At 35.8% G+C, this 20,030-nt stretch overlaps 2 pseudogenes; both read left to right on the top strand.

The window, feature by feature from the left end:
- The first annotated feature begins 4,744 nt into the window (after nt 1–4,744).
- Nucleotides 4,745–6,521, top strand: LOC136216630 (cytochrome P450 76T24-like; annotated as a pseudogene).
- A 3,115-nt stretch (nt 6,522–9,636) lies between these two features.
- On the top strand, nt 9,637–11,388 carry LOC136216631 (cytochrome P450 76T24-like; annotated as a pseudogene).
- Nucleotides 11,389–20,030: the final 8,642 nt, after the last annotated feature.

Genomic DNA, 20,030 nt, shown 5'->3' on the forward strand with positions numbered 1-20,030 from the left:
TTGACTTTGTCTCCACCTTCATCTTTTGTCAACTTGATTCCACATTCGACTGGCGTGCTGACGGAATTGCAATTTTCCATCTTGAACTTCTTTAAGATCTCCTTTGCAAAACCACTTTGAGAAATAAAAATTCCGTCGTCATTCTGCTTCACTTCAATGCCAAGATAATATGACATTAGACCAATGTCAGTCATCTCGAACTCACGAGCCATTGTCTTCTTGAACTCCTCAAACATCTTAGGATTGTTCCCTGTAAAAATAAGATTATCCACATACAAACAAACAAGTAACATATCTCCATTTTTCACTTTTGCATACATGGCATATTCATGTGGGCATTTGACAAAACCATTTTCTTGAAAATATTTGTCAATGCGACTGTTCCAGGCTCGTGGTGCTTGCTTAAGACCATAAAGTGCCATTTTTAATTTTAGCACTTTATTTTCTTGACCTTTCATAATATACCCAGGTGGTTGCTGGATATAAATTTCCTCTTCCAGATATCCGTTGAGAAATACGGATTTCACGTCCATTTGATGGATTCTCCACCCGTGTTGAGCAGCTACAGAAATTACCAGTCTGATACTCTCCATTTTGGCAACAGGAGCAAAAACTTCATTGTAGTCAATTCCGGGTCGTTGACTGAACCCTTTCGCCACCAATCTTGCTTTATGTCGGACAATTTCACCGTTTGCATCTTTTTTTGCTTTGAACACCCATTTAACTCCAATGAGTTTTTGACCGGCCGAAAGTGATGTCAGCTCCCATGTTTTATTTTTCTCGATCGAATGAATCTCCTCTTCCATGGCTTTTCTCCATTTTTCATCCTTCATTGCTTCTTCTGGATCTGTTGGTTCATCATTAACAAAATGACAATAAAGAGTTAATTCATCATCGAGATTTCTTGTTACATTATAGAGATCTTTAATAGGTATGAATTTTTTAGGCTTTCCGGGCGGATGTTCATCTGAACTGTCTTCATTACTCGAGGACGAACTCGAACTGGATGAGTTTGCTGATGTCAAACTGGTTGCTGGTGTTGTGGCTGGTTCTTCCTGATCATTATCTTCATCCATGAAAGGATAAAAACTGTAGTTGTTTTCTTTTTCACCGGTCCAGTCCCAAACTGCTTCTTCATAAAAAGTGACATCTCTACTGATGAAGATTTTCTGAGTTTGAGGATCGAACATTTTGTACCCTTTGGAATGTTCTGAATAGCCCACAAATAAATATTTCTTGCTTTTATCATCTAACTTCTTGCGTTCTTCATCCGGTACATGGACATGAGCAACACTGCCAAAAATACGCAAATGAGAAATACTGGGTTTTATTCCGCTCCATGCTTCTTGTGGAGTTTGATCCAAACACTGACAGTTGGCGATCTGTTCAACAGGTAGACAGCACAGTCTACTGCTTCGGCCCATAACTCCTTCGGTAAATTTTTGCTTTTTAACATGCTCCTCACCATATTGAGCACCATTCTGTTCTTTCTTTCTACTACGCCATTTTGCTGAGGTGATCTGGGGACTGAAAGGAAATGACGGATTCCATGCTGTTCACAAAATTGCTTGAAAGAGGTGGATATGTATTCACCGCCTCTGTCTGATCTGAGTGCCTTAATAAAATGACCACTTTCTTTCTCCACTTGGACTTTGAATTTTTTAAATGTCTCAAATACTTCTGTTTTTTCCTTCAAAAAATACACCCAAGTTTTTCTACTATAATCATCAATGAAAAGTAGAAAATATTTATTTTTACCAAGAGACTGTGGAGTGATCGGTCCACACACGTCTGTGTGAACTAGCTCAAGTGGTGCCTTTGCTCTTGACATGGACTGCTTTGGAAAAATGGTTCTGAATTGTTTTCCAACAAGACATCATTGACACAGTTGATGAGGCTGGTCAATGTGAGGCAATCCGTTTACCATATGCTTCTGTCCCAACTGCTTCAATCCTCCAAAATTGAGATGTCCATACCGTAAATGCCAAAGCTATGGGGGACTTTGCACACAAGCTTTCAAATATTTGGCCACATCCGTCTGAATGTTAATTGTGAACATTCTGTTTCTCGCCATGGGTACTCGTGCAATCAGCTCCTTTTTCTCATTCAACAGGAGTAGTTTCCGGTCCACCATGTGAACTTCATAATTTTTCTCCAGTAATTGTCCCAAACTCAAAATATTGCTTTTCATGTTGGGAACATAATAAACATTATCAATAAACTCGTGAGCGCCATTTTTGAGCCGAATCAGAATGGTTCCTTTGCCTGTAATAGGAACCTTAGAGGAATCTCCAAATACAGCATTACCACGAACGGATTCATAGAGCTCCACGAACATCTTCTTGTCACCACACATATGGTTACTTGCCGCATTGTCAAGATACCATATATTATTTTCGTGATTTTCTTCACCTTCGTAGGTAAGTAACACTGTGTCAGTTACTTCCTCATCTTGAATATTATTGGAAGTCTCCTCTACCTCCTTAGGCGGACTCCAACATTCCACCGCGTAGTGACCGTACCTAGAGCAATTGTAACATTGAATGTTGGACTTGTCACGTCCTTCATTCGGCCTCCAGTTTCCTCTTCCTTGACCGCGTCCTCGGCCTCTTCCTCTGCCTCTAGTGAATTGAGTGCTTCTGTCATTGTTGTTGTTGCCGTTTTCATTTCTGCCTTGATTTCTGCCACGTCCTCATCCTCTACCATTTCCTCCTCGACCTCTTCCGCGTCCTCTGCCGGACTGACTGCTTTCGCCATTTTTAAACACAGTCTTCGTTGCTAAGACTTGTTCTGCAGAATCTTCTCTTCGTTTCTCAAACCGCTCCTCGCGTGCTTGTAATGACCCTACAACTTCATCAACGGACATTTCACTGATGTCTCTGGACTCCTCCATAGCCACCACTACGTAATCAAATTTTGGTAGTAGTGATCGCATAATTTTTTCAACAATTCTGGACTCTTCAATTTTTTCTCCATACTGCCGCATCTGATTTACGACAGATTTTACTCGGGATGAGTAATCACTAATGGCCTCCGTCTCTTTCATCCTCATCGTCTCAAATTCTCCTCTCAGCATCTGCAAACGAACCTTTTTAACTTTCTCCTCCCCTTGAAGAGAAACTCGTAGGATTTCCCACGCTTGTTTGGCGGTGGTAGCTTCGGCTACTTTCTCGAACATTAATTCATCCAAACCTTGATGGATGAGAGTAAGCGCCTTTTGATCGCTTTTGCGATTTTTCTGCAGAGTATCTTTTTCTGCCTGTGTCAACGCTGCCTCGTTGCCTGGAACTACGTAGCCTTTTTCGACAATATCCCAGACATCTTGACATCCGAGTAACGCCTTCATTCGAATACACCAACTTGAATAATTGGTTTTGGTGAGCTGAGGGTATTGATAAGGAAGTTTGAGACCGTCTGACATTTTTATAGGGTCTGTTTGGCGGAAGACTGACTCTCGTAATCTGGCTCAGATACCACTTTGTTGGACAAGAAAACTGAAAATATTATTCACTTTATTTAGTAAAAGAAATTACAACAATCAAAACTCTCAAAACAATGACACAAAAATAACAAAGCCTTTTGTTTGATTTTTTTCTTTGGCTTTGCACTCACTACTCACACATTAAACTTATCACATATATATGATTGAAGACCAAATTTTCGTTTTTTTTTTTGTCAAAGTATAATCACTTCTTTTACACTTTGTCCCTTTTCTAGCAAACATATAGCCTCCACTTTTTTTTATTTTAATTTTTTTATGATCTTCCCAACTACAACTTCTTGTCTCCCCCATGCCTTTTTTGTCTTCTTAATTAAAGAGTATGGCACTCTTATTTTTCTTCTTTGACTTTGTTCTTTTTTTTTTTTTTTTTTTTTTTATTTTAAATAATTAAGTTTATTTTTTATTTAACATTCATTCCCTTTGTTCTTGTTTGTTTAAGAAAAAAACTCATTCCCTTTACCCATTTTAGATTATAAGATTACCACACTTTAGGTTAAGCCATTACCCCAAGTCCTATAGGGAATTGGATTCCCTTTACCCCATTCCCTTTCCTAAACATATCCAAACACCTAGGGGAATTAATGCTTATTCCTTTCATTTCCTTTAGTTTCCCTTTCTTGATTCCTTTTCCCTTACCCCTTGTGAACCAAACGCCCCCTAAGTAATTGTATATTTACAATAGTAATCTTATCACTATAAAGGATGAAATGTAAAACAATGTAGTTTTGTGTGTACTTTTATTTTGTAGGTTTCAAAATTATGTAGTTTTATGTTAAATCAATTTCAAATAAACATAATTAATGAACATAATAAATGAGTTGTTCGTGAGTGAAGTTTATGAACAGAATTCATGAGCTACTCGCGAGCAAATCTCGTGAGCAAACTTGTGAACAAGCTTGTGGCTAGCTCGCGAGTAGCTAATTAACAAGATTTTCGAGCTTGAGCTCGTCAAATTTCTAACAAGTCGAGCGTGAAAATACTAAGATAACGCTCGACTCAATTATATATACACGTGTTTTTTCTATAAAATCCTACAAACAATTTTGATATTTTTGGACAAAGCATTAATGAGAAGTAACGTTAAAAGCTTATCTTGCCTTGTCAAGTCATTGAGTTGTTAGCAATAACCAATTAATGACAAAAAAAAAAATGTTATGATTGGGATATACTGTAAAACTAAATGTAAGAGTTTCCTCTTTCCATTGTTTAAGCATACACAAAGAAAGTATTTTGTAAAACTCAATGGATTATCTGAGTATTCTGTTAGTATTTTCCTTCACATCAGCAATATTCATCTATGTTTTCAAATCCAAACCCCTCTCCCTTCCACCGGGTCCCAAAACCGTTTCCGATCATCGGAAACATATTAGAAATGGGCATAAATCCACACCACTCCCTCACTAATCTCTCTAAAAAATTCGGACCTTTAATGACTCTCAAATTAGGAACAATAACAACCATAGTCCTATCTTCCCCTGAATTTGCCAAAGAAGCATTACAGAAACATGACCAAGCCCTATCTAGCCGAACCATCCCAAATGCTGCTCTTGCACATGACCACTACAAGTTCTCAGTGGCATGGCTACCTGTTTCAGATCAATGGAGGAGCCTCAGAAAAGTCATGACCATAGAATTATTCACATTAAAGAAGTTGGAATTAAGCCAGAATCTTCGGCAGAAAAAAGTGCAGGAGTTGTTAGGGTTTGTGGGAGAGAAGTGTAAGATTGGGGAAGTTGTTGATATTGGTCAAGCTGCTTTTACTACTGTGTTGAATCTGATATCCAACACCTTCTTTTCTATTGATTTAGGGAGTTATGATTCTTATTTATGTCTGCAGTTTTATGAGGCAGTTGTTGATGTAATGGAAGAAGCAGGAAAGCCGAATGTTGGAGATTATTTTCCGTTGCTTCAGATGATGGATCCTCAGGGAATTCGGCGGCGGACGAAGCTCTGTTTGGATGTTTTGTTTGAGATATTTGATGGAATTATCAGAAAGAGATTGCAATCTTCATCAATAGTAGTTGAGCAGAGGCAAGATCTGCTTGATTTCCTTCTTAATATGAGCCAAGAGGAAAATGATTCTGATTTGAGTCTTGTTGAGATAAAGCATTTGCTTTTGGTGAGTACTTAATTTTAATTTATCTCTTATTGCTGCTATGCAGATGATACGTGACTGTCATCTAGCCGACTGAAACGACACGTGTCAGCTAGGTGACAGATACCACTTATGTTTCGATGAGCTGTTTATATATATTTAGATTCCCTATTTAGAAGGGAATGGGGAAAGAAGTGTCTTCATCTTGCCCCATTTGTCACCTATTTAAACATAAATTGATGGTCTCTTGTAGGATCTTTTCATAGCGGGCACGGATACAACATCAAAAACATTAGAATGGGGAGTGGCAGAGTTACTTCGTAATCCCGAGAAACTTTTGAACCTCAAAAAAGAGCTTAAAGAAGTAGAAGGAGAAATTCAAGAATCTGATATTAACAAGTTGCCTTATCTACAAGCAATAGTTAAAGAAATCTTTAGATTGCATCCGCCACCTCCATTCTTGGTACCCATAAAGCTGAATCCGACGTAGAGATTGGTGGGTTCAAGATACCAAAAAATGCACAGATACTTGTCAATGTATGGGCTATGGGAAGAGATGAAAAGATATGGGAGAACCCGGATAGGTTCGAGCCAGAAAGATTTTTAGCAAGCAAAATTGACGTGAAGGGAAGAGATTTCGAGTTGATCCCATTTGGAGCAGGGAGAAGGATTTGTCCAGGTTTGCCATTAGCGCATAGAATGTTGCATCTAATGTTGGCTTCTCTCGTCCACTCATTTAATTGGAAGTTATCACATAGCGTTCAACCAAATGAATTGGATATGACTGAAAAGTTTGGCCTGTCACTCGCCAAAGCACAACCTCTACTAGCTATTCCTTATTTATGAGACTTGTATTACCTTTCATTTTAATAATATTTATTGATGTTCTATTTATAACTTTTTTTTGGATAAATAATTTGTTAATCCCTACATTTTTACTTAACACATTGTTTAGTTTTTGTTTTTAATAATACAATATTTGGTCCTTAACACTAAAAAAAGAGCTTTTAGTAATGAAAAAAAAATTGTTATTTAACAGTCCAAATACCCTTAGTAAAAACTTTTAATAACGTTACCTTACTAATTGTTTTTAGTAACGAAAATGAGTCTGCTTATTATCAAACTTATAATAATGGAAAATGCACCATTATTAATAAATGTGTAAAATAATTAATTATTCGCTTATTAAAATTAATTAGAATAATATAAAAAAAACTTATTAAGAACGAATTTAGATGATTAAAAAGCCCCTTATTACAAACTAATTATAGTGATTAAAAACTCTTATTAAAATATATTATTAATAATAAACAAATCCCTTATTAAAAATAGAGATAAGGTACCAAAATAGGTCTAAGGTTTTTGGAGAAGTACCAATTTAGGCTCAACGTTCAAAATAGCACCATATAGGCTTAACATTTACAACATAATATCAATTTAGGCTTAACGTTTATAATATAGCATCAATTTAGGCCCCACGTACAAAATAGCACCAATATAGGCTTAACGTTTACAAAATAATACGAATTTAAGCTTAACGTTTACAAAATATATCCAATTTAAGCTAAACGTCACAATTAAATTAACTATATTATATTCTTTTCCTATTGACTTTATATGTTATCTTTTTATTTAGTTCTATTTTCTTATTTATTATAATATAATTAATTAGTTTTCTTGCCAATTAAAACCTTATATTTGTTTTTCATCAACCATTCCATGACTCCTAAATTACATGGCTCATGTAATATATGCAAACTAAAAGTAATTGAATATCAAAGTGAGAGGAAGTAAAGGAGATACTCTTTCTAATTTCTAAGATAAACAATAAATTTGGATGATCAAACGAGCTCCACTAGGTGAGAGTGTTTCAAAAAGTACGCGCTTCTACAACTTCAAGTGATGGCCATCGGAGCTGATATGGTGGTCTACGTTGAGTGGTAGTCACACAGTTGAATTAGGGGTTGTGAGTAGCTCGTGCAAAATGAGCAACGGTTGAGAAATTCTGAGAGGAAACAGTTTCAACTAGGATTTTGGTCTGAAATTTTGGAGCATTTAACGAAAACCAAATTTGAGGAGAAAACGATTTCCCTTATGGTGTTGATTTGACATTTTGGAAGGGAAACGGGGAGCTAGAAATGAAATTTGAGGATGGAAACCTAATTAGTGTTTCGCGGTAAAGCCAAAACCTTTTATTAAGTGGTTTGTTTGTTACTGTTCCAAATAAGGGGTTTTACTTTTTGCTATCAAAAAAATTTAATAATGGGTTTATTTGTTACCATTACAATTTATAATTATTTACATTTTTCTAAGAGTTTTACTTTTGCTATTAAAACGTTTTAATAAATGATTTATTTGTTATTATTACGATTAATAAGTATTTACCTTTTTTCATATAATTATTAAACGATTTTAATTTTACTAAAGAAATAAAAATAAAAATATTCTAATTTATAGTGAACTAATAAGGGAAAATTTTAGCAAACTTTAACAAAAAAAAAAAAAAGAAGTGTTTTGCTAATTAGTAGTATATTAATAGAATTTAACATTATTATATGTATGAAGAAACATACTTTTAATAAGTGCATTTTACATCCTTACTAAATTTTGCATATTAGTACTCGTTTTTTTTTGTAGTGTAATTTTTGTTCTATTCAACAGTTTAGTTCCTCAAATATTTAAATTATTGAACAGATTAGTCCCTCTGTAAGAGACTAAACTGTTAAATAGAACAAAAATTATGAACTAAACAATATATTATAAAAAAATATGAAAACTAAACAAAATGTTAGGTAAAAAACTATAGTAACTAATAAATATGTATATAAAATTCTTATTTTATTTTATTTTAGATATTTAAGTTGTTAAATATTAATGTCCACAAATCTATTATTTAATATACTTTTCAAAAAAAATCTATTATTTTTAATATATGGACATTAATTAGATATCTTACGTCCTTATCAAATATTGGGTGATGTAACAATTCACAATCACTACAAGAAAACAAATTTTTTTTTTTGTGGGGAAGAAAATATATATATATATATATTTAGAAAATACAATAATAAGTAGATATGAACCCTGAAAAGCATTTAAAGTTGAGTTTTAGGTTTGTATATACATTTGCCTCTTATTTTCAGAGTGATGATAGTTGAATTTCATTTTAATACAAGTGTGTTTTTTCTATAAAAGTCCTACAAACAATTTTGATATTTATGGACAAAGCGTTAATGACAAGTAATGTTAAAAAGCTAATCTTGCCTTATCAAGTTATTGAGTTGTTAGCAATAACCAATTAATGACATATATAAATGATAAAATTAAATGTAAGAGTTTTATTTATTTATTTATTTATTTATTTTTTGAGAAAATGCTTGTAATTTCATTAGATGAAAATAGAAGAACAAATACAACAAGCAAAATGTAAAAACCTTACACGATTACATGCTAAAACAAAAACAATATCTACAAAGGGATGAAAATGACTACAAAGAGCAAAAAGAAACCATAAAAGACATAAAAAATACAAAACAACAATATATTTCTCGTAAATCCAAATCTGTAGAGAGACATCTGCAATCCAAACTTCATCCTTTAGACCATTCCGAATATTTCTGAGTCCTTTTTTGTTGCAACCATGTAGATTTATTGATTTACGGACAAGATAAACCATTTTCGTTCTTGCTAAATCTGAAAAAAGCATAAACGATAGAATAATAGAGAGCAGATATAATTAGACGGATAAAGAGTTCCGATGAAATATATGAACACAGACTAAAAAAACAATAAAAAGAAATATAAAAATCTAACCCCATGTGAGGAGGAAGAAGGAAGATCCTTCATCCTCCTCAAAGTAGATCAACAAAATAGAAAAAGAGAAGAGAAAGGAAGAAGAAATATTGGCAGTTTTTTTTTTTTTTTTTGGTTTCTGCAACTTTTGGAGAGGTTTCTGTAAACATTAGGGTACCATGAGAAATTTTACAGTACTCCTGGAGTAATACTCCCGACTAATTAAAATGGTTTTAAATTCTACTACATGGACATGATTGGTGGAAAGAAAAACTATATATGCATGTGTCAGTGAATTCATTGATCCGGAGTATTTCTCCATTTTCCATTATTTAAGCATACACAAAGAGGGTATTTTATAAAACTCAATGGATTATCTATGTTTTCAAATCCAAACCCCTCTCCCTTCCACCCGGTCCGACTCCGTTTCCGATCATCCGAAACATATTAGAAATGGGCATAAATCCACACCCCTCCCTCACTAATCTCTCTAAAAAATTCGGACCTTTAATTAGGAACAATAACAACCATAGTCATATCTTCCCCTGAATATGCCAAAGAAGCATTACAAAAACATGACCAAGCCTTATCTAGCCGAACCATCCCAAATTCTGCTCTTGCACATGACCACTACAAGTTCTCAGTGGCATGGCTACCTGTTTCAGATCAATGGAGGAGCCTCAGAAAAGTTATGACCATAGAATTATTCACATTAAAAAAGTTGGAATTAAGCCAGAATCTTCGGCAGAAAAAAGTGCAGGAGCTGTTAGGGTTTGTGGGAGAGAATTGCAAGATTGGGGAAGTTGTTGATATTGGTCAAGCTGCTTTATCAAACACCTTCTTTTCTATTGATTTAGGGAGTTATGATTCTGATTTATCACTGCAGTTTTATGAGGCAGTTGTTGATATAATGGAAGAAGCAGGAAAGCCTAATGTTGCAGATTATTTTCCGTTGCTTCAGATGATGGATCCTCAAGGAATTCGGAGGCGGACGAAGATTTGTTTGGATGTTTTGTTTGAGAAATTTGATGGAATTATCAGAAAGAGATTGCAATCATCCAGAATAGTTGAGGAGAGGCAAGATCTACTTGATTTCCTTCTTAATATGAGCCAAGAGGAAAATGATTCTGATTTGAGTCTTGTTGAGATAAAGCATTTGCTTTTGGTGAGTACTTAATTTTAATTTCTCTCTAATTTTTGTCATCTAGATGACACGTGACTGCCATCTAGCTGACTGAAACGACACGTGTTAGCTAGGTGACAGTCACCACCTATGTTTTGATCAGCTGTTTATTATTTTTAGATTCCCCTTTTAGAAGGGAATGGGGAAAGAAGTGTCTTCATCTTGCCCCATTTGTCACCTATTTAAACAAAAATTGATGGTCTCTAATGAATTCATCCGTAGGATCTTTTCGTAGCGGGCACCGATACAACTGCAAAAACATTAGAATGGGGAATGGCAGAGCTACTTCGTAATCCCGAGAAGCTTTTGAAACTCAAAAAAGAGCTCAAAGAAGTAGAAGGAGAAATTCAAGAATCTGATATTAAGAAGTTGCCTTATCTACAAGCAACGGTTAAAGAAATCTTTAGATTGCATCCGCCAGCCCCATTCTTGGTACCCCATAAAGCTGAATCTGACGTGGAGATTGGTGGGTTTAAGATACCAAAAAATGCACAGATACTTGTCAATGTATGGGCTATGGGAAGAGATGGAAAGATATGGGAGAACTCGGATAGGTTCGAGCCAGAAAGATTTTTAGCAAGCAAAATTGACGTGAAGGGAAGAGATTTCGAGTTGATCCCATTTGGAGCGGGGAGAAGGATTTGTCCAGGTTTGCCATTAGCGCATAGAATGTTGCATCTAATGTTGTCTTCTCTCGTGCACTCATTTAATTGGAAGTTAGCACATAACATTCAACCAAATGAATTGAATATGACTGAAAAGTTTGGCTTGTCACTCGCCAAAGCACAACCTCTACTAGCTATTCCTTATTTTTGAGACTTGTGTTGCCTTTCATTTTAATAATATTTATTGATTTTCTATTATAACTTCTTTTTTGGATAAATAATTTATTAATCCCCACATTGTTTAGTCTTTGTTTTTAATATTACAATATTTGGTCCTTAACACTAAAAAAAGAGCTTTTAGTAATGAAAACCATTGTTATTAAAAGTCCAAATACCCTTAATAAAAGCTTTTAATAAGTAGAAACGCCTCTTATGGACCCTTGTTAAACGTTACCTTACTAATTGTTTTTAAAAACGAAAATGAGTCCGTTATAAACTTACAATAATGGGAAATCTACCAATATTAATAAATGTTTATAGTAATTAATTATCCGCTTTTAAAAATTAATTAGAATAATACAAAAAATTCTTATTAAGAACGAATTTAGATGATTAAAAAGCCCCTTATTACAAACTAATTATAGTGATTAAAAACTCTTATTAAATTTATTATTAATAATAAACAAATCCCTTATTAAAAGTTTTTATAATGATAACTGAAAACCGTAATCATCAAGCAAACTAGGAGCAAGGAAACCTAGAGGAATCAAAGTGAGAGGAAGTAAATGAGATACTCTTTCTAATTTCTAAGCTAAACAATAAATTTGGATGTTCAAACGAGCTCCAATAGGTGAAAGTGTTTCAAAAAGTACGCGCTTCTACAGCTTCAAGTGATGGCCATCGGAGCTGATATGGTGGTCTACGTTGTGTGACTAGTCACACAGTTGAATCAGGGATTGTGAGCAGCTCGTGCAAATTGAGCAACAGTTGAGAAATTTTGAGAGGAAACAGTTTCAACTAGGATTTTGGTGTGAAATTTTGGAGCATTTAACGAAAACCAAATTTGAGGAGAAAACGATTTCCATTAGGGTTTTGATTTGACATTTTTGAAGGGAAACGAGGAGCTGGAAATGAAATTTGAGGATGGAAACCTAATTAGTGTTTGGCGGTAAAACCAAAACCTTTTATTAAGTGGTTTGTTTGTTACTCTTCCAAATAAGGGGTTTTACTTTTTGCTATCAAAAAAATTAATAACGGGTTTATTTGTTACCATTACAATTTATAATTATTTACATTTTTCTAATATAATTATTAAGAGTTTTACTTTTGCTATTAAAACGTTTTAATAAATGATTTATTTGTTACTATTACAATTAATAAGTATTTACCTTTTTTTCATGGTTTTAATTTTAATAAAGAAATAAAAATAAAAATATTTTAATTTAGAGTGAACTAATAAGGGAAAATTTTAGTAAAATTTAACAAAAAAAGAAGAAGGGTTTTGCTAATTAATAGTATATTAATAGAATTTAACATTATTATATGTATGAAAAATATACTTTTAATAAGTGTATTTTACATCTTTACTAAATTTTGCATATTAGTACTCGTTTTTTTGTAGTGTAACTTTTGTTCTATTCAACAGTTTAGTTCCTCAAATATTTAAATTATTGAACAGCTTAGTCCCTTTGTAAAGGACTAAACTGTAGAATAGAACAAAAATTGTAAACTAAACAATATATTATTAAGTATATGAAAACTAAACAAAATGTTAGGTAAAAAATATAGTAACTAATAAATATGTGTTATATTCTTCAAAAAAAATAAAAATAAAAAAATAAAAAAGTGTTATATAAGGGTTTTTTTTGATGAAGTTATACAAGTCTATTCTTATTTTATTTTGTTTTAGATATTTAAGTTGTCAAATATTCATGTCCACAAGTCTATTATTTAATATACTTTTCAAAATAAAATCTATTATTTTTAATATATGGACATTAATTAGATATCTTACGTGCTTATCAAATATTGGGTGATGTAACAATTCACAATCACTACAGGAAAACAAATTTTTTGTGGGAGAGAAAATATATATATGTATATTTTTAGAAAATACAATAATAAGTAGATATGAGCCCTGAAAAGCATTTAAGGTTGAGTTTTAGGTTTTTATAAACATTTTGATAGGTACCAGTCAGAACAAATAGAATAATATTCTTTTAGGGTAAGAATTCACCACAATTTGTTTGGTTGAATGATCATACCTTTCCATTAACTTCAAGGGATTTAAATACCAAAGCAAATAACAAATGCATCCTATTTTCTAGGAAAGTAAATAACATCAGATAATGACTTCAACAGCCATATTCTATTCACTCAACTAACTCCTTAAATCAAGGATCCCTTAATGCCCACTAAAACAAACACTAACAGCTGCACTAATTAAATATCATAAACAAATACTAATAAAAGGAAATGGTCCACGTGAAACTTGACTTGTGGAATATCAGTCCATGTCTTCTTTCTTCAACTTAATCCAAATACTTAGGATTCTTCTTAGGCACCCTTTGTGATTTTCGAATCCTAACATTACCCTCCCCATTAAGAGCAACCTTGTCCTCAAGGTTGGTGACAACAAATTTTTCATGTAATTCTTCCGTATTTTCCCACGTGGCGTCTTCAATAGGTAAGCCTTTCCACTGAACGAGGCTTTCCTCAACATCGGCACTCCCTTGCTGAACCCACCGGTTTTCAATTATTGCTGCAGGTTGAGGTGCTATTTCTCCATTAACTGTCAATGGAGGAAGAGTAGGATTGGTTTGCATATGATCGCCCACAAATTTTCTGAGCAGAGAAACATGAAAAACATTGTCAATTCTAGCTCCATCTGGCAACTTTAGTCGATATGCTACTGTCCCAATTTTGTCGATAATCTAGAATGGCCCATAGTAGATGCTAGCTAGCTTGTGACAAGCTCTTTTGTATACGGAAGTTTGGCGAAATGGCTGCAACTTCAGAAACACATATTCTCCAACTTGGAATTCTATGTCACGTCTTTTCAGATCAGCCCTCTATTTCATCTGGTTGCGATCATCATGGATGTTTACCTTTAGCTGCTGTAAGATCACATCCCTATCAGCTAGCATTTGATCCACTTCATCCACCTTAGACGTGTTGTACCAATATTCTGCCCAAGGGTAGGAAGGTGGTCCATTTGCGGGGCTGTTGAGCAGTGAAGCATCAGAGGTATTGTTCAAGACAGCGATTTGTGACCTCTGTTTGGCCATCAGTTTGGGGGTGGTAGGAAGAGCTCATATTTAATTTGGTATCGGAAAGGTTAAAAAATTCTCGCTAGAAATTACTAGTAAAAGTTGGATCACGGTCACTTACAATTGAACGTGGCAGACCATGCAACTTGATCACATGATCAATAAATTTCTTAGCGATGACCTTTGCAGTATAGGGGTGGGAAATTGGAATGAAGTGGCTGTATTTGGTAAGGCAGTCAACTACTACGAGAATCGTATTGAAGCCATGGGAAGGGGGCAGGCCTTCAATGAAATCCATGGAAATATCTTCCCACACTTGACAAGGGATAGGGAGGGGTTGTAATAGGCCGGCGGGGTGTTGGGTAAGGACTTTGTTTCGTTGGCAGATGTCACAAGAGGTGATGTATTTCTTTATAGTTTGATGCATGGATGGCCAATAAAATTGGCTGGCAATTCTTTTGTAAGTTCGCAAAGTACCTGAATGACCACCGAAGGGCGAGTCGTGGAATTCTTTTAGTAAAAGCTCAATAAGTGTGGACTGTGGTGGAATAACAACTCGGTTTTTGTAATAAACCAGACCATTCCTCCATGAATATGGTTCTCCTAGTTTCTCATGGGCATGCTTGGTAATAGATAGCATATATGGGTGGTTCTCTGCTTCCTTCTTCAATATGTCCCATAGGGAAGACATGGGTATAGAGATGTTGTTCAAACACGGGCTGCCATTCACCCTTGACAATGCATCAGCAGCTTTATTTTCTATCCCTGGCTTATATATTATTTCATAGTCGCACCCTAAAAGCTTGGCCACCCACTTTTGTTGTTCTAGTGTTGCTACTCGCTGCTCCAACAGAAATTTCAAGGTTCGCTGATCAGTATGAATAAAAAATTTCCTTCCAAGCAAGTAGGGACGCCATGTGCGGATTGCTTCGATAATTGCCAACATTTCCTTGGCATAGACCGACCAGGTCTGTTTCGCAATTCCAAGGGCGCGACTCATGTAGGCAATTGGCCGAGATTGCTGCATAAGGATTGCTCCAATTCCGCCATGGGATGCATCAGTCTCTATAATGAAGGGCTGCTCAAAATCTGGCATGGCTAGTGTTGGGGTGCTGGTCATAGCATTTTTCAACTCCAAGAATGCGTGATCTACTTCTTGTCCCCATGTGAATTGCCCCTTTTTCAATAAGTTGGTCAAGGGTCGGGCGATAACTCCATAATTCCGCACAAATTTGCGATAGTAACCTGTCAAGCCTAAAAATCCACGCAATTCTGAAACATTAGTAGGACGAGGCCATTTTACCATGGCCTGAATTTTTGATTCATCCACCTTCACACCATAGGAAGTGACAATATGGCCAAGATACTCAATTTCTTGTTGCCCAAAAGCACATTTTTTTAGTTTCACATACAACTCATTATGCCTCAAAATTTCAAAAACCTTTTTTACATGTTCAATATGCTGGGGCCAATTAGGGCTATAAATAAGGATGCCATCAAAGAATACGAGGATGAATTTTCTGAGATACGGATAAAAAATGGAATTTATAAGGGCTTGGAAAGTTGAAGGTGCATTGCAAAGGCCAAACGGCATAACTAAGTATTCGTAATGGCCATCGTGGGTTCTAATGCAGTTTTAGTAATGTCAAAGGGATGAACTCGTACCTGGTGATATCCTGCCCTCAAATCGAGTTTGGTAAAGTAAGAATCTCCATGTAGCTTATTTAACATGTCATCAATTGTAGGGATAGGAAAACGATCTTTAATAGTAACAACGTTCAAAGCTCTATAATCCGTGCAAAAACGCCAAGAACCATCCTTTTTTTTAACAAGTAAAACAGGATAGGAAAATGGACCAGTACTAGGACGGATTAACCCCAATTGTAGCATATTATGAACTTGTTTTTCAATTTCAGATTTTTAAAAGTAGGCATACCTGTATGGGCGCACGTTCACTGGCTCAGCTCCTTATTTGAGAGTAATTTTGTGCTCAATTTCTCATTGGGGGGAAGCTTATTTGGTTCTGCAAAGATATCCCCAAATGCATCCAATAAATTCTGCATATCTATGGCAATTTGTTGTTCCCCGCCGTCATGAACTGTCTGGATGCTTATGGCATAGATAGAGCATCCATATTTTGAATTCTTCAGCACTGACTTGGCAGTAGATACCCCAAGAGGAGGACTGTCCAACCCGTGGAGCTGATGTTGTTTCCCACCCCACATAAAATCCATGGTCATCTTCTTCCAATCACATGTTACTTTCCCCAATAACTCCAACCAATGTATTCCCAAAACCATATCCAAACCCATTAAAGGCAAGGCTTAAAGAGTAATTAAGAATGCAATACCTTGAACAATGATCTTCACGTTGTCAAAACGGCGTTCACACGTCAAGTTGTTGCCATTAGCAATTTTCACAGCAAAAGGGTGTGTGGCTAGGATAGGTAATTGTAGAAATTGGGCCACTTTATCATTGATGAAGTTGTGTGTGGATCCACTGTCAATGAGAACATTCAGCACATGTGAGCCAATCTTTGCCTTGACCCTCATAGTTCTGTTCCTTGCGCAACCTGATAAGGCATGTAAAGAAATCTCTGGCAATCCCTCCTCAACTTCCAAGTCATCAATGCCCATATTGTCGTTATCCTCAGCTGTTAGTAGCAATATTTTAGGAGATTGACATCGATGGCCTGGTGTGAATCTCTCATCGCAATTAAAACATAAACCTCGTGCCCTCCTTTTTTGCATTTCTTCCTAAGTGAGGCGCTTAGTAGGTGTGGTTATAGCCTTCTTGAGTGGAGAAGTCTTAAAGGATGCTTGGTTGAATGGTTTTGAAAATTGACGTTGTTTCTGTAGCTGTTGATCTTTCATTCTAGCATATTCAATCGTATCTTTGAGAGTTTTTAGTTTAAATAACTGGATTGCATCCGCTATTTCTGGTTTGAGACCTCCCATAAACGTCCCTACCAAAGCCCTTTGTGTCCATCTATGAACCCTGTTCCCCAGCTTCTCAAACTGCCTCTGATATTCCCGCAACGAACCTGTCTGCTTTATTTTTGATAAAGCTTCATCGAAATTTTCTCCCTCTGCTGGACCGAACCTCATCCATAGCTCTTCAACGAATGTTTCCCATGTGACCACCCTGCCATCATTTTTGTATGCCTTCTTAAGCCACTGCCACCATTTATTAGCTTCACCTTCTAAATGATAAGAGGCTAGGGGCACCTTTTTGGACTCAGCTGTCATTTGAAAGTCGAAGTATTGTTCAGCTCTGGTGTGCCATATAGTTGGATCATCTCTTTAGGATTTTGGAAATTCCAGTTTAGCTGGTCTGGATTCGAACATCGGCCTGTGTTCGTCAGCTGGTGTGACGAAAACCTGAAAACGAGACAGTTGAAGCGATTGATTCCGGAAGTTTTGAAAAATATATAAGGAATAATAAGTGAAGGAAGAATAGCGGCACGACGCGGGCGCGTAACGGCATCCCGCACGCGGACGACGATGGTCGAACGCCCGCTCGACAGCACGAGACGTGCGCGCGGCGTCCGTCGGACGCACCGCGAGTGGCACGCTCTCAACGTCCGAGCGATGCCTGGGACCGATGGCGGTGCGTGCCCTCATGGGCCGTTGGGCGCACGTGCCGGGTAGCGCGAGGCGCGCGTTCGGCGGCCGCGACGTGCGAGCGTCCGGCGGCGCGGAACGTGCGCTCGGCGGCCACGGGGTGCACGCGTCCGACGGCGCAGGGCACGCCCCGAGGGTCGTCGGGCGGGCGCCCAACCGCGTCGGGCGGGCGCCCAACCGCGTCGGGCGAACGCCCAACGCGTCGGGCGAACGCCCGACGAGGGTTGGGCGCTCGCCCAACGCCGTTGGGCAATCGCCCAACGATTGTTGGGCGATCGCCCAACACATGGTTGGGCGGCCGCCCAACACATGGTTGGGCGGCCGCCCAACCTCAATGGGCGACGCCCAAATTTTTTTGGGCGTCGCCCATTGTTCCGGGATCCGTGGGCCTATATAAGGCACGGATCCCAATGCAAAAGGGGAGAAAAAAAAGAGAGGGGGGAGGATTTTTGGAGAGCTTTCTCACTCTAAACATTTTTAGAGAGAGAGAGTGAATTTTTTTGAGAAAAATATTTTTTTTTCTCAAAAATTCCAAATTTCCCAAAGTTCAATTTTTACTAAATTTTCATAAAAAACGGAAGATCGCGGTTCGCGGAATCAATCGTCTTCGACAGTCAGATACCGAATTAAGGTATTATCCGAGGACTAGACTCTTTTATTTTATTTATTTTCTTCTTCTATTTATTTTTATAGTATAGTTTTTATTTATTTAGTTATTCATTTATTCTATCACGTTTTATTTAATTAGCGTATTTATTTAATTTTCGTTTCGTGTTGAATATATTCGGTTTTGTTTTAAAATAGAAAACCTTGTTTTTTTATATCCCAATACGAACCGTGACCCGATAAAAAGGGTAGTTCGGGTGTCGAGAAACGTTGTAATTATAAATTTTAATTTAAAAGAAATTTTCAAATAACATTTCAAAATAAAACATCGTTTTAGGAACTTCCGTTTTCGACTATGATCCATTTTTGGTAGTTCGGAAGTCCAAAACGATTGAATTAGATTTAATTTAAAGCTTTTGAATAAATCTGGAAAATATTGGAGTGCTGCTGTAATTTTCCAATTCTGTCACTAAATGCTGTTTACCGAGGGATTTTCCGTCGGTAAATCTGCCAAAATGTAAAAAATGCCATTTCGGTCCCTTTTTCTTAACTTTTAGACTTCTAATCCTTAGTATATATATATATAATTATGTAATATATTCTTTTCAAATTATTTTAGAATTTTAGCATACATAATTACTTTAGAATATGTGTATATTATTATTTATCCCTTTTTACAATATAAATATAAGTGTATATATGTATTCTTTTTATCAATTTGGATTATGTTTTAAATGTTAGTTATTTGGCATTTTGGGGGAAATAATTAATATATATTGGCCTATGGTATTTGTGGTATTTAAAACTATATTAGTTATGTATATGTATAGCTTTGAAACATTTGGGTTATTTTGGTGATTATTGAATAAAACTATTTTTGGTTAAGAATTATTTCATTAGTTATAGGATTTATTTACTATTTTCATATTTTTAAAAGTATATATATATATTGTACTTATTATTTTTATATACATATAGTTCATTTTGTATTAGCTTTTATTTTCATATTCTATTTTTGATTTAAATGTATATATGTATGTATAAATTACTTTCTTTATTCTTTTGGGCTTAATCTTATGTCCATATTTCAAGTGGGCTTTGTTTGAGTATGGAGGGAGGTTTAAATGGGTTTATTAATGTAATTATAATAGGTAGAGAGTCCATTAAATAAGTGGGGAAAATAAATCACAAAAAGAGAGTTTTCAACCTAATTATTTAAATTAATGAATTTTTTAGAGTTTCCTAATGTGAATAAATAGAGTCGCTTTCGTTAGCATTTCAAATCATTTCTCAAAATATCACGTTTTAAAACCTTAGTCCGTTCCAACGACGGATTAAGCGAACATTGTAATCAA

Source organism: Euphorbia lathyris, chromosome 2 (genome assembly GCF_963576675.1).
Source record: "Euphorbia lathyris chromosome 2, ddEupLath1.1, whole genome shotgun sequence".
Taxonomy (NCBI): Eukaryota; Viridiplantae; Streptophyta; class Magnoliopsida; order Malpighiales; family Euphorbiaceae; genus Euphorbia; species Euphorbia lathyris.